Consider the following 16,956-nt stretch of genomic DNA (forward strand, 5'->3'; position numbering starts at 1 on the left):
TGATAGACTGGATAAAGAAAATGTGGTACATACATACCATGGAATACTAGGCAGCTATAAAAATGAATGAGATCATGTCCTTTTCAGGGACATGGATGAAGCTGGAAGCCATCATTCTCAGCAGACTAACACAGGAAAAGAAAACCAAACACTGCATGTTCTCACTTATAAGTGGGAGCTGAACAATGAGAACATATGCACACAGGGAGAGAAACATCACACACTAGGGCCTGTTAGGGGATGGGGGGAGGAAGATCATCAGGATAAATAGCTAATGCATGTGAGTTTAATACCTAGGTAGTAGCTTGATAGGTACAGCAAACCACCATGGCACACATTTACCTATATAACAAACCTGCACATCCTGCACATGTATCCTAGAAATTAAAATTTAATTAAATTAAATTTTTTAAAAGATTGTAGATTAACCTCTGTAGTGTTTCCAAGGCAGAGGGCACTATGTGAGTAGGTAAAATTTGGTATTTTCCAAAGACATCAATTTGTTAGCTAATTCCATTTCAGCAGTATAGATTTTCTGAGAAAATCATAGCCTGAGTATTAGCAGTTAGACTCTTTCTGGGAGACTTTTCATGGGGTATATCAAGTTCTTGGCATCCAGAGTTCCCTATATTTGCACAATGCCAACTCTCCTTGCCTGATGCAGTTCCTTTCTCCTGCATATCACTCAAAGTTCTTCTCAGACAGTTGCAATGATGTTTTAATTTTTCCATTTGACTTCTGTTTATTTTTCTCTTTACTACATGGAAGTTATGGAATGGTGTGAAGACTTGTAATTGATTTTTATTCCATAAGACCATTCCATCAGCTTAAGATTGTGCATTTTTGATTTAGTGCACGTACACACCGGGATCATAATCAAGTAGTCATATCAACTGTGGCACCTGCTTCCATTCAGTACAGTTAAATGTCCTTAAACCTCCACAGCATTTCAATAAAAGTCAGAATAATGAATTCTTGAGTTGTCCCCAAATCCTGTTCTACCTCATGTTTTCAATCCAGTAACCCCTAAATTCAGTCTTTCCTCAAGTTTATAGTGACCTTGATATCTTGCATAACACTTAAGACCTTAGAAGTTATCTAAAGCATATTCATAAATCCTTTAGTTAATCTTCAGTTATCTCCATGGTCTTTGCCTTTCACCTGTCCTGTTTGTTTCATCTCTTCTATCTGACAGAAGCAATGTCATCACTAATTCTTCCTCCCCCAACATTGTTTTTACATTTGTATTTTTTTAATTTCAAACTTATGAAGAAGTTGCAACTATGATACAAGTAACTCCTGCATACTCTGTTCCTAGATACATCAATTGCTTACTTTTTGTCTCATTTGCTTCATCATTTCTAACTCTAAATTACATGAGAGTAAATTGGAGTCATCATGCCCCTTTACTCTTAAATATGTTAGTGAGTGTTTCCTAGGAAAAAGGAAATTATCTTATGTAAAAGGCGATCAAATTACAAAGACACTAAATCAAGAATCACTATCATACTTAAAAACTTAGTGTCGTATAACATAAATTAAGACATAAAGTTCAGTTTTCCACATCACAATTCCAATACATCCCCTTCTGATTTCTGCTTACCCTCTATTGCTTTCCCCCAAGGCCTTGAGAGAAACAATGACTTATTCCAGAAAAGAAAGAGTAGAACAATTACAGCCCCGTCACCTCATCTTTTCTTACCTCTTATTACCTCTCCTTCCACCTGATCAAGAACATTGTTTCTGAGAAGGATAGTCTCCTCAGAGTGACTGATCACCCAATAGGAGTGTTCACTTAGAAGCTGTGAAAATGCTCATTCTCATTTTTTTCCATGACCTAAATAATTTCTCTTACTTTCTCCTTGACTATGGCTCATTTATCTTTCCAGGCAAGATTGAGTGCTATTTTTTCTCTTCAAATTTTCCTTTTTTATTTTTCTCAAACTTAAAGACAACTTCAAAGTACAGTAACTCCTTTTTAAACCATTAGAGAGTGAGTTGCTGACACAAAGGTCATCACCCTCAAATATCTTAGTATTTCCAACAAACAAGGACATTCTCCTTTGTAACTATGGAGCAATCATCAAATCAGAAAATAAACATTTATTAACTATTACCATGTAATCCTCAGATTCCCAGTCAATGTTTTTCCAGGTGTGTCAAACACTTTCTTTATAACCAAAAAAAAGCTCAAAATTCAAAGTTTTCATTTATTGTTATTAACTTCCTTAAAACTAGAAAAGTTCCTCAGTGTTTGTCTACCTTTCATTACCTGGACACTTCCAAAGATTACAGGCTGGTTATTTTGATGAATATTCCTAAATTTTTATGTTCAGATATTTTCTTATGACTAGATTTATGTTATGAGTTGTTGGCAGGACAGAAGGAATGCTGTGTTTTTTTCATTGCATGCTATCAAGAGGCATGTGATTCTGAATTATCCTATTTCTAATGATGTTTGCTTAATAACTTGATTAAGATTATATAAATCAAAAGATTCTCTCTTTTGAAGTCACTTTTTCTCTTTTAAATTAATAAATATTTTTCAGGGAGGTAGTTTGAAACTAAATATCCTGTTCTTCAAACTTTTAAATAATTTTTATCTATATCATTTTGGATTCATGGTTTACTATTTTATTTAATGATTTGTAATTACCTTAATTACTTACATTAGTGTTCAAATTATTGCAAGTGTGGTCAGTGGGATCTCCTTTAAGCTAGCTTTGCTGTCCTTTCAACTTGTTTCCATTATCATTAATCATCAGGAAGGTGCAAATCAAAACCAAAATCATCTATCACCTCACATATGTTAGAATGACTATTTTAAAAAAAAAAAGATAACAAATATTACCAAGGATGTGAGAAAGTTAAAACCCTTGTACAATGTTGGTGGAAATGTAAAATGGTGCAGTTGTTTTGAAAAATAGTAGGTTTATTAAATGGAAGATTTTCAGAAAATTAAAATGGTACTACCACATGATCCAGCAATCCCACTTCTGGGTATATATCCAAAGAATCCAGATCAGCATCTTGAAGAGATATCTGCATTCAGTGTTCATTGCAGCATTGTTTACAATAACCAAGATATAGAAACAATTTAAAATGTGTAGGACATTATGCTAAGTAAAATAAGTCATGATTTCACCTACGTGAGGAATCTAAAATAGTTAAAGTCATAGAAACAGAGGAAAATGGTGGTTCCCAGTGAATGGAGAGAGACAGAAATGGAGAGATACTGTTTAGTTCCAGTTATACAATATGAGCAAGTTCTAGAGATCTGCTGTATATCATTGTACCTGTAGTTAACAATACCATATTGTGCACTCAAAAATTTGTCAGAGGAGTAGATATTATGTTAAGTGTTCTCACCATAATTATAAAAAACATCTTTATTCCATGGGAATGTGTGTTGTAAAGGGCTTGAGTCAGAGGGAGTATTTTCCTTTCTTTTCCCTTAATTATCTTGTCACTTTAAAAAATCTATACAGGTTTGTATTACTGCTTATTAAATTCAACAAAATATTTACTAAGTCCCTACTAAGTATAAAACAAAGGGTTAGGTGGTGGATGGAATGAAGAGAAGGACAAACTACTTTAAGGATCTTCCCATCTCTAAGGGCGTTTAGATGGCACCATGTTACATATATAAATACCTATAATATGAAGCAGAATATTGTAATTACCAGAGAAATTTCATAATAACAACCATGATGTTAAAGCACTTCCTATGCTTCAAAGCACTGTACTAAGTACATTACAAGGCACTCAAATCCCATGAATGTGGGGGTATTCCTGTTTCACACATGAGGAACTATAGGTTCAAAAGGTTTGAATGCTTTCCTAAGTGTCCACATTTATAAAATGAGAAAGCTAGATTTGAATTCCAGGTTTGTCTAATTCCAAAACCTTTGCACTTCAACACTATGGTATTCAGAAGATGAAAACATCCTAATTTATTCAATCAGGAGAGACTTCATGGAGATGGCACATGAAACAGAATTTTAAGAAGCATTGGAGTTTTGGAAGCAGAGAGATATGTCTGAAAGCTATTTCAGTTATAAAGAAGAGAATGGATCAAAGTATTTAAAAGGAGAGACCCAGGGCATGTAACAGGATTTATATATAGACAAGTATGACCACACAACAGGACTTGTGAAGGAAGCAAGGTCAGATCAATATATTGGGAAAGAATTATGAGTGGCTTCAGATCCCCGGATAATGATTCTGCATTTCTTTCAAGACACAAGAGGTAACTTAAGCAAACTCCAACTGTAAACCTCACTCAGACTTTCAGGGAAATGACAAAATGGGGAACTGCTTTGAGAAAGTGACAAGGTATGACCCTCTCTAAAGATTAGAACATGCGAAAAAAAGATTATGGGTGGCAGTTACTGATTCAGGAAAATTCATCCAAGAATGTTGGGAGGAAAGATGAAGAAGAGTGGATGAAGTGCTGGCAAAAAAAAAAAGAGGAGTGTTCAGGAATAGAGTAATCACAATAAGATGTAGAGCAGATTAACAGAATTTAAAAAGTAAAATAAATGGAATAATACATTTCTAGGGTTAAAACATTTCAGTTTGTTACTTGGGGAAAAAAAGCAAGGTTGAGTTATTATAACTCCATTCATGACCATTTAACCACAAGAGATATGGGGGTCATTGTTAAAGTCCAGCAAGAAAGTCAAGAAAATAAAATCTGCATAATGCATGGCACACAATAGACATTCACAGAAAGTGTGTTTAATGAATGTGTTCATGCATGCATGTTAAGAGAGTATCAAGGATTATAAATCATTCTACTACAAAGACACATGCACATGTATGTTTATTGCAGCACTATTCACAATAGCAAAGACTTGGAAGCAATCCAAATGCCCATCAATGACAGACTGGATAAAGAAAATGTGGCACACATAAACCATGGAATACTATGCAGCCATAAAAAAGGATGAGTTCATGTCCTTTGCAGGGACATGGATGAAGGTGGAAACTATCATAATCGGCAAACTAACACAAGAACAAAAAATCAAACACCACATGTTCTCACTCATAAATGGGAGTTGAACAATGAGAACACATGAACACAGGGAGGGGAACATCACACACTGGGTCCTGTCAGGGGGTGGGGGATTGGGGGAGGGATAGCATTAGGAGAAATACCTAACGTAGATGACGGGTTGATGGGTGCAGCAAACCACCACGGCACATATATAACTATGTAACAAAACTGCACATTCTGCACATGTGCCCCAGAACTTAAAGTACAATAAAAATAAACAAATAAATAAATAAGAATATATAGAGGACAGGTTTTCGTATCACCTGATGCAGTGAAACTAGAAGTAATAATGAGCATGGTGGGTGGCAAAAATCAATCTCAAAAAAAATCTTAAGCACTGAGAGCAACATATTGAATTTAATAAAATGTTATTTCACTGAAAAAAAAAAAAGAGAGAGTATCACCATATATGATTTTTAAACTTTGCCTTAAATGGCTGGAGTCAGAAGATAACAAAACTGTCAGTCAACTGCTGACGTCTCTAAGAACGGTGGCTGAGTATCTGGGAAGGCAAGTCATAATATGAAAAGGGAAAGGGAGGGAAGCAGGTGAGAGATGGTCAGAACAATTCCTCAGAAACTGGAGGGGATATCCTCCAATTTTCTGAATTTCCTTAACAAAATGCTGGCATATTACACTAAATTAATGGGGGGAGGGGATAGATTTTCAATGTTTATATCAGAAAGCAGAATCCCAGAATGTTCTACAAACAGACAACTACTTCACAGAACAAAAAAGAAAGAAGAGGCCTTGTTTCCTCAGCCTGTTAGAGGCCCAAGCTCAGGGAGATCCTCCACATGGCTCAGGAGCTCATGGAAGAACACAGGGTCCTCAGACAGCATGGAGAGTAGTAGCGTGATGCCCTCTTGACATGGCCAGCCCAGCCCCTCATTTCATCCATAACACTGCAGCTCTGTAACCACTGTCTTTCCAGCAGCAAAATCTGGGTCACAGGACTTGGAGTTCTAGCAGTCACTTGTGTCTAATAAATAACTCCCATTGATTTTCCAGCCCAGGATCTCACCACTCCTTCTCCATCAGCAGTTCTGATTGCTGATACCAAGGGGGCAGGGTTGGAAAATCACTCACACATTATTGGTGCTCTTCCTCCCCTATCCTCACCCAAGGTGCATATAAACCCTGAATAGCCTGCGGCCTAAAAATGTGAGTCTCTACATCATTAACTTAGAAGCTGGGTGGGCACAACCATTGTGCTGTCTGCTACCCTCATCCCGGTCACTGCTGCTGCTATAAGAGCCCCAAGCCAAGAACATGGACAAACTGCTGTTTGGGGTTTCTGTCCTTACCAGCCTCCTGGAAGCCATTGCTCAGACAAGTAGGGAGGTCAAGGGTATACGACTATGTGAAGTAGGATAGGTGGGGGTGTCAGGGACAGATGGTAGGAAGAAAAGACAAGAGATTACCGAATATAAAATTGAATTTGTAATTTTTTTTCCTGTTCACATTTCAGGTAAAGATTATTATATCATTTTTTTTCTCTCACAGACATGATTGGGAAGGTGTTTATTTTTCCTAAAGAATCGAATAGTGCTCGTGTGAGCTTGATCACACAGCTGGAGAAACCTCTGCAGAACTTTACTGCATGTCTTCATGCTTATACTGACCTCTCCCATGGCTACAGCCTCTTCTCTTACAGCATCCAGACCAAGAGCAAAGAGATAGTCATTTTTAAGTCTCAAATTGGAGAGTACAATCTTATCATGGGGGGTGACAAGGTTTTCTTCAAGGTCTATGAGAATTTCCCCATCCTGGTGCACATCTGTGCCAACTGGGAGTCCTCCTCGGGCATTGCCGAGTTCTGGGTCAATGAGAAGCCGTAGGTGAGGATGCGGCTAAGGCAGGGTTCCTCTGTGGGAGCTCACCCCAAGATTGTCCTGGGGCAGCAGCAGTATTCCTATGGAGGCAAGTTTGGTAAGAGCCAGTCCGTTGTGGGAGAGATTGGAGATGGGTACATGTGGGACTCTGTGCTGCCCCCAGAAGAAATCTGGTTTGTGTATCAAGGTATCTACATCAAACCCAATATTCTGGACTGGTGGGCATTGAACTATACAATGCAAGGTTATGTGGCCACCCAGCCCCATAAATAGAGTTGAAGTTCTTCTTCAACAGGACAAAGTTACTGGGAGGAAATCCGCAACATGAAAGACCAGCTCTGAAGACAATTCTGCTTCATGCCTTATGGCTATTTCTCTGTTTTCTCTGAATTTCCTATCTGTTGAACTGCTTAATTTGCAATAAAAGTAGAATGCCTCCTAGCATTTGTTCAGTATTTTTTCATGGCCCCAAATGGGAAGTCACATTTTTAAGTGTTGCCATTATTCAAAAAATGGGGAACAACCAGGATATAATGAAAAGAAGAAAACTTGGAATAAGAAGGAAAAAGTAAAAGGGTTAACACTTAATTAGTACTAGAAACTTTCAGACTTTTCATTTAATGAAGTTTATTCCAATTTTACTCACAACTGACAATTACTTAATTAATCACAATTGTTGGATTGTGGAATTCAACTGAAGGATGCCACATTGGATTTCCAGGTCACAGCTAATAGAAATAGAAAGCTAGAACAGTTCTGGGGTTGCTCTACCCATGAAGAGCTCTTGCTCCTTTCCTTATGGCACATCCCTAGACCTGTTCCAGTAAAACACATGCATGTAAACCAGAGCAGCAGGACTATCGGGACCATGTGGGCCAAGGTGAATCTTCCTCATAGTCAGTAGCCCCAGAAGCACTGTATATAATTAAAGATCATACAATGTCCCACAGTCATCAAGAAGATATATTCTGAACAGTACTCATGTCACCTTTGCTTAAAATCCCCAAAAGGTTCCCAGACACTTACATAATAGAGTTGTCATTTGAGCCTGCCTGCAAAGGTTTCCTAAATTCTAAGGAAGAGCTGCTGCATGTATTTCTTACAAGTCCCATTAATTGGTAAGAGAATGGTAAGTAGACCAGAATAGGCAGGTGTTTTGTTGATATGAGAAATGTTTTACTTTCCTCTGCCATCTCCTGACTTAACTGCAAATTTTCAGTTTATAATACATGTATTAATCTGTTTTCACACTGCTATAAAGATACTACCCGAGACTGAGTAATTTATACAGAAAAGAGGTTTAATTGGTTCACAGTTCCACATGGCTAGGGAGGCCTCAGGAAACTTACAATCATGGCAGAAGGTGAAGGGGAAGCAAGGCACATCTTACATGGTGTTGAGAGAGTAAGCAAGCAAAGGGAAGGTGCTACACTGTAAAACCATCAACTCTCATAAGAACTCACTCACTGTCACAAGAACAGCATGAGGGAAATGGCCCCCCTGATCCAATCACCTCCCACCAGGACCCTCCCTCAATATGTGGGAATTACAATTTGAGATGAGATTTGGCTGGGGATACAGAGCCAAATCATATCAATACATTTTTTCATAATTTTGTATTTTTCATACTATAAGGAACAAACAAAATCCTACCTTTTCTATTTGATGAATATAATGACAATAATCTTTTGCCAGCATTAATTTAATGCATTTTAGTTTTTCCTTTAAAACATCTCTCCCATGCAGCCTTTCATCCCTAGGACCCAAGTATGTGACATATTATTCCCAGGTGGGCATAATTTAGTAAGACAAAAAAGTATTTAAGTGTGAGTGTGAGATCTCCACATGTGGGGAAGTGTGGAAAAGTCCACATGTGGGAAAGTCTACAAAACCTATTCTGGTGCAGCTACAAGCTGGTGGTGCCTCTGTCAGGCAAGATCCCTGAGTGATGGTATATAGCAGAGCACCCCACAGTGCACAGTGTACTGTGGATATGTCCTACATTATATCAAGCCACTGAGAGTCTGGCTTCTATTTGTTGCTGAAACATAGCCCTGTCCAATGTAAGATACCTACTGAATGATAGATAAGGGAAAAAGAAGGAAATAAATCACAGGATAATTTGTTCCTTCTCTCTTAAGGGTTGTGTGAAGGAAAAGGCAGACTGAAGAGAAATGGAATCAATTACATTTGTGTGTCCTGATCCCTCCTCTCTGGGCTGCCTATATAACCCAGGAATCATCCCATCAAAGTGAATGTGGTGGTTCAACTCGGTTTGGGAGAGGGTCCTAGAAATCTAGCTTAACTTGTGATCTCTGTTTCCAAATGAGAAATATGTTTCCTCAGACCCTGAGAGAAGTTCAGAAAGCAGGTGGTATGAAAGTCAATAGGGCTTCGACAGGGTGTGGTGGCTCATGCCTGTAATCCCAGCACTTTGGGAGGCTGAGGTGGGTGGATCATGAGGTCAGGAGATTGAGACCATCCTGACTAACACGGTGAAACCCCATCTCTACTAAAAATACAAAAATTAGCCAGGCATGGTGGCGGGCATCTGTAGTCCCAGCTACTCCGGAGGCCGAGGCAGGAGAATGGCGTGAACCCAGGAGGCGGAGCTTGCAGTGAGCCAAGATCGCACCACCGCACTCCAGCCTGGGTGACAGAGTGAGACTCCGTCTCTAAAAGAAAAAGAGAAAGTTAGTAGGGCTTCTATGAGACCCACATGGGAAAAAGAACATTCCCTTTTCTGTACCCAGTCACCATCTTTGGGAAGTGCAGGGAAGAGCATGGAAATTGGAGACATTGATCAATTATTGCAGAAGACTACCATCTAAAGGGATGACTTAAATGATCAGTCCAGGCACTCCCCACCACCACATTGCCTCCTGAGTAATGGTTCATGAAGAAGACCAGAGAGTTACCATGTGAATAAAATACTCAGCCCCACTACACAGATAGACCCACTGGGAACTTGTGGAAATGAGACTCCTCTCCTGTGAAACATAGAGAAGTTCTGAGGACTGGCTAAAGTTCTATAGAACTTTGATACCACATAACCACTTTATTCCTTCATTCACTTGTCTAATAAGCTAATATTTATTTCACATCTACTATGTGCCAGACCCTGTGCTAAGCACAAGAGATACAGGACAGAGCAAAACAGACAGAATCTCTGCCCAAGGAGTTTTGTCAATGGAACAAATTTCTCCAACTCAACAATTAACTAATGTTGTAAACACTGGCTCCTGAATATTGAAATTTCTCTAACTTCTAATTAATGCTGTACCTTTCCTCCTCATCTCTTCTTCGGGAGAAGAAATAAAACTTTTTCAGAAGTGTTAATTCCCATTGGTGATGTCTATAAGTTACAATAGTCAGTTAATTGTGTTAACTGAATTGGAACTCTGGTAACCTTCCCTTGGTACCTTTTGTAACTGTCAGATACATTGGCAGTGGTAGCAAAGGAGAAAAAAATCCCAACTTGGGAAACACTTGTGCCATTCATAACCCACCAGGGAAAAAAAATTTTTATCTGCGCAGTACAGAGGCTCAGAAACATAACTGAAAAAAGAAACCAGAGTTAGAGATCATGATCAGTTCTGACCCTTCCAGTTGTCATAGGGCCAATGAATCTCTGGGGAACAATGGATATATCGGTGTCCTAGGATAAATGCCCAGTGGGCAGAACAGTCATTAACATCAATGTCCCTCTTTTGATCCTCTACCATATTCATGGGTGATTCTACTACCTATGGTGGGGATGGGGCAAGGAGTCTACAGTAAACTCTTCCCAAGCAATTTACTAAGGAATTTTCCAGAAAAAAAGCACATGATATGGTTTGGCTAATACAGCATATGTAGTAATGCTCTGCTCCATACCATTATAGCCCACAATTTACTTAGGGCAATTCAGTGTAGATCCTTGAGATTACAGTAAATAATAGTCCACTTAACACTATAATAAAATTTAGCTTCAGATTGAGTTGAGATGACAAAAAGTGAAAGATTTGACCTAGAAGTGTTCATTGCTAGTTCCTTTTGAAGCATGAGACTGAACTTTTCAGATGACCCAAAGAGATGCCCCAATGCTGACATGAAAAGAGGAACCAGACACGGATCACTTTGACTTGATATAGATAATAGCTCTTTGGATTATAAATTAGCTTCATTGGGGCTTCAGAGTTTTCCATTATCCTCCATGACTAAGCATCATCTTAAGTTGCACCACATAAATGTAATACTATTTTAGCAGTCAAAATGGTTAAATATCAGCAATTTCATGTGTGTGTTTCAACCTAATAGATACACAGAGAAACAACCTCACAGTTGGGATAGTACAGTGTTTTCTCTCAGGAATAACACAACTGTAGGAGTCAGGGTTGACTAGAGTATTGCCGCTGATATACTGCATGAGGCCTGGTGGCTCCAAAGGGCCCATTCAGCTATGTCTCTAGGAGATAAATTACCTCCAGTGGAAACAAAAATGTGCACAGTGATGTATTCCTTCAGTGCAACCTCTTGGTACCATCTCCCCACCTCACAAGCATGGACAGACAGATGAAAAAGTAGATAGAGAAAGAGAGGGAGAAGGAACAGAGGAAAGAGAAGAAAGAAAAGGAAGGGGTAGATAGGTAGACAAAACATGTTGTAGCCATTCGGAATGCTTTCAACTGCCAATACTCCAACTCCTTCTGGACAAATAGTGGCTTAAACTAACAAAGATACATCTTTTTATGTGTCTCATACCAAGAGGTTCAAAGCAAGTGGTCCACAGTGGGGCATTTTTAATGTCTCCTTCCAGATCATGTTGATTCTAACAATGTAGGTCACAAAATGGCTTCAGCAATTCCAGACATCACATTCACGTTCAAGGTAAGAAGAAAGAGAAAGAGGCAAGAACCAGAAATATCCATCCTATTTTTTAGAAAAGCCAAAGTTTTCCGGAAGCCGTCTACCCCATCCCACTCCATGCAGAAATCTGCTATGTCTCATTGGCTGAACCTATGTTACCTGCAAGATGCTGAATTAGTGGGTATGCAGTGCCAGCAAGGTTGTGGCAATGTTGTTTTCCTGAAGCAGCATTCCAGCATCTAGAGACTAGCTTCACGGGTTTCAAGAGGCTATTGTGGTAGTAGTGGTGGGAAAACCAAAACAAAACAAATCTGTGATCCAATGTCTGGCCACTAGCTACATTGCTGCCGACAGGCATTGGCCCCAGCATCAGTGGCTTTCTGAACCCTGGATCACTATTGCAGTGGGGAGTCTGTGAATGCTGCAGGCCTGGGAGTGACCTCCTGATCCCTCACCTTCCTGACTTTTGCAGAGACAGAAGCGCCCCTGGTGGGTTACTTCAATAATCTTGTTCTGAGAGTCATTCCTAAAGACACAGCTTAGTGCCTGCTTCTACAGTCCTTCGTGATTTTGTAAACACTTAATTACATCGTTTCAACATCTTTCTGTTTATAATAGCTTGCATGGTTTATGCTTCCTGCAACAGGACTCTAACTGATGCACAAGCCTACTTACTGTTTTGTCACAGGTAGTGAAGTGAAAAGCAGGCTCTGCAGGCCTCAGTCTCTGCCCAGGCCTGTCAAGAAGAAACTAACAAGAACTAATTTCCTCAGCCTCCCAGAGTCTCCCTAAGAGAACACATATTTACCTTCCAGGCACAGTCTTAATCACAAAGACCTGAATCTTTGTAAATGTCCATGGTTCTGACATTATTTCTTTCTTGAACAAATGACACTTCATCTGCATTCTCAGATTTTGATTTCCGGTTCTCTTTATTTTTCTTTTTTTTTTTCTATTATATAAAATGACCTTAGGACTGACATACTGATACATGAATACATCACAGGATATTCAGCCTCCAGAATTTATGATCATTTTTGGAAGCTCTTTCTCTAAAGAACAACTCGTTTGAAATTTATTAATGAATTTCTCCTCTCACAGAGTCACCTTTAGCGAATAGAGATTGTGGAGATGGAGAGTTCTACAAAGATCTTTGCTGCAACTGTGAGTTGCCTGGGGTCAGTTGTGGCTGGGCCATGACAAGGACCTGACCTGAATGAACCTCACAACCACCAGAATATAAGTTGTCCAGAGTGAGGGGATGTGTGTACTTACCACTATGTGCTCAGCACCTAGAACAGTGCCTGACACATAGTGGGTGCTCAATAAATATCTGTTGAATGAAAGGATATATAGTGATTCCTCAGAGTCCACACTTCACTAAGCCTCCAACATCGTTTAGTCACCAAGGCAAAGTCATCGGAAAGGATGCTATCCTCACTTCCCTGTCTCTATGCTGCCTTTCTTCATCCTCTTACTTACTGTATATCAAGTACTAGATTCCCTAGATTCCCTCTGAATAATAATACAAGAACTGAAGAAAGAAAACATGAAGCCTACCTCGGGGCTCTTAGGGACTCATTTCCTGGCTCTAGGGTTCACTACTCCCAGGGCCAATCTCTAGCCTTGGTGAAAAGCCTTAAATCCCACTCCTAAATAGTACTGTATTGCTCTTCTACCCCAAAGAGAGGCACATTAAGGGATGGATTACCCAGTCAAATTGATCTGATTGCCAACTCTAACAGGTAAATAGCACTAAAATGTAATGAGATGGGCAAAACTATAACATGTAAGTAATTAGAATTGAGTAAATATTTTGGAAATCAACAGAGGGATGTGTGTGTGTGTCTGTGTGTGTGTGTGTGTGAGAGAGAGATGGTGTGACGTGTAGTAAAATAAGACAGCCGGGGAGTATGCTTAAGTCATCATAGATATATTTTAAATAGCTGGATTACATAGTTTAAAACACAAACATTTATTATCTCACACAGTGTCTGAGAGTCTGAGAGTCAGGAATCCAGGAGCAGCTTAGCTATGTGGTTCTGTCCAGGGTATCTCATGAGGCTGCAAACATGTCAGCCAGCATGCAGTCATCTCAAGGCCAGCACTAGTGGATCCACTTGAAGATAGCCCACTGACAGCTAATGACAGACAGCTACATTTCCTACTAGATCTTGGCAGAAAGCTTCAGTTTCTCACCAGTTCCTGGGTGTCCTCATCTGAGTGATCCAAGAGCAAGTGAGATTGCAAGCAAGAAGCTGCAGTGCTTTTTATGACCCCATTTCTGAAATCACATTTTCTTTTTTTTTTCTATTCGTCGGAAGTGACTCACTAAGTCCAGTTTCCACTCAAATAGAAGGGGAAGCTCCATCTCCTGAAGGGAAGAGTATCAAATAATTTGTGGACATTTGAAACCACTGTGGTCTCCAAAGGAAGGTGGATCTGGTTAAGTACATGATGTTTGCTAAATTCACTACGCAATTTTAGGATGAAATGCTCAGCATATTGAAAGGTGTTCCCTCTTCTGTCCTCCCCAACAGTACCTAAGTTTTCTTCTAAATAACTATTTGACAACTATTTAAAGAATACTTTCCAGCTTGTGAAAGAAAACATATAAAGAATAAAGGATACGGCAATTGGACAGTTTAAGCCCCCTCTGGCCTTCCTGTCTTATATAAGGGGATGAGAAAAAAATAAAAAGGACTCTGGCCCACTTGAAAAGACCAAAAATAAAAAATAAAAGCTCCAGCCTGGCCAACATGGCAAAACCCCGTCTCCACTAAAAATACAAAAATTAGCTGGGCATGGTGGTATGTACCTGTAATCCCAGATGCTCAGGAGGCTGAAGCAGGTGAATCGCTTGAACGCAGGAGGCAGAGGTTGCAGTGAGCCGAGAATGCACCACTGCACTCCAGCCTGGGCAGCAGAGTGAGACTTCATCTCAAAGAAGAAAAAAAGCAAAACAGATTTAATCATAAGATGATTGGGCACTTATCCTCTCCAATACCTTACCATCACATCAACAGAGCTCCAGCATAACAGTGGATTACAAATGATAGAGTAGCAATGTATCCAGAATTGGTTCCTTCCAGTGGGTTCTTGGTCTCGCTGACTTCAAGAATGAAGCCAGGGACCCTTGCGGTGAGTAAATTATTACAGTTCTTAAAGATGGTGTGTCTGGAGTTTGTTCCTTCTGATGTTCAGATGTGTCCGGAGTTTCTTCCTTCTGGTGGGTTGGTGGTCTCGCTGACTTCAGGCGTAAAGCCACAAACCTTTTCAGTGAGTGTTACAGCTCTTAAAGGTGGTGCTTCCTGAGTGGTTCTTTCCTCCTGGTGGGTTCATGGTCTCCCTGGCTTCAGCTGCAGACCTTGGCAGTGAGTGTTACAGCTCATACAGGTAGTGCAGAGCCAAAGAGGGAGCAGCAGCAAGATTTAGTGCAAAGAGCAGAGCAAAAGAACAAAGTTTCCATGGCTTGGGGGAGGACCCCAGCTGATTGCTGCCCTTGGTGCCGGTGGCCAGCCTTTATTCCCTTATTTTGCCCCACACACATCCTGCTGATTGGTCCATTTTACAGAGCACTGATTGGTCCGTTTTTACAGAGTGCTGATTGGTGTGTTTACAAACCTTTAGCTAGACACAGAGTGCTGAGTGGTGCGTTTACAATCCTTTAGCTAGACAGAAAAGTTCTCCAAGTCCCCACCTGACGCAAAAGCCCAGCCAGCTTCACCTCTCAGCAAGATAGGGATTCTACTTAAGAAGGAGTCTCTAGAAACACGCAAGGAAAACAGGCAGACAAAAATGAGAACACTAGAGGAACTTGACAACTATGGTTACAGTAAACAATAAACACGGCTTCACTCTTCTTAGCCAGATAAATGCATCTAAAACCTCATGCTAAAGCCTATTTACCTCAGTTCTTATTGCCTAATACATCATGTACAAATTATACATCCTGAAAAGCAGGAGGAAAAGTCTGAAGAGACAAGTAAGCATCAGAACCACATACAGATAGAGCATAGATCTTGGAATGATTAGAAGCCTGGGAATTTAAAATAACTATGATTAATATGCTAAGATTTCTAATGAAAAAGCTTGTGGATTCTTTCCTTGACCATACCCAGTCTACTGACAAATCCATCAAAGGTATTCTTAATTTCTGCTACAAATTTTTTATTTCTAACATTTTCTTTGGTTCTTTTCTAGTTTCCTTTGCTCTGCTTACATTACTTATCTGTTTCTGCATATCATCTATTTTTCCCATGACAACAGCTAGCATATTTTGTAGTTGGTTTTAAGGAAAGTGCCTAACAAGAGAGGGCCAAAATACATGAGGCAAAAACTGATAGAAATAGGAGAAACTGATAAACTCACTATTATAATCACAGTCTTCAACACCACCCCACACCATCAGTAATTGACAGATCCAGCCGGCAGAAAATTAGAAAAGATATAGTTGAACTGAATAGCAACAGAATTTAATTGACATTTATGGAATCCACTGTTCAACAACAGTGGAATACACATTCTTGTCAAGCTCACATGGAACTTTTACCATGGTAGATCACATTCTGGGCCATGAAACACAATTTAACAAAATAATAAACATCACCCAAAGCATGCTGTTAGACCCCAATAAATACTATTAAACTATTTTTAAAAAACCAGAAAGATAGCTGGAACGTTCCAAAATATGCAGATTAAACAACACATTTCTAAATAAAATGTAAGTCATAGAAGACATTTCAGAAGAATTTTTAAAATGCTTGTACTAAATGAAATACAACTTATCAAAATTTGTGAAATGCAGAAAAAGTAGTGATCAGAGGGAAATTTGTAGTATTGAACGTATGTATTAGCAAAGAAGAAAAGAAATAATAAAAATTAAAGCAGATATCAATGAATTAAAAGCAGGAAAAAATTAAAAGAGAAAATCATTGAAATTAAAAGCCAGTTCTTTGAAAAAAATTAATAAAATTGATAAGCCTCTAGCCAGGCTAACCAAGGAAAAAAAAAAAAAAAAGAAGTCACAAACTGCTACTGTCAGAAATTACTACCAATCCTATGGATATTAAAAGGATAATAAATTAATATAATATAAATGTCTCTATGCTCTCAAATTTGCTTACTTATTTAGAAGAAACGGAAAAATTATTTGAAAGACATCATCTACCAAAACTCACACACAGAGAAATATATCATCTGAATAGCTCAACA

This window comes from Mandrillus leucophaeus, unplaced genomic scaffold (genome assembly GCF_000951045.1).
Source record: "Mandrillus leucophaeus isolate KB7577 unplaced genomic scaffold, Mleu.le_1.0 Scaffold1034, whole genome shotgun sequence".
Classification (NCBI taxonomy): Eukaryota; Metazoa; Chordata; class Mammalia; order Primates; family Cercopithecidae; genus Mandrillus; species Mandrillus leucophaeus.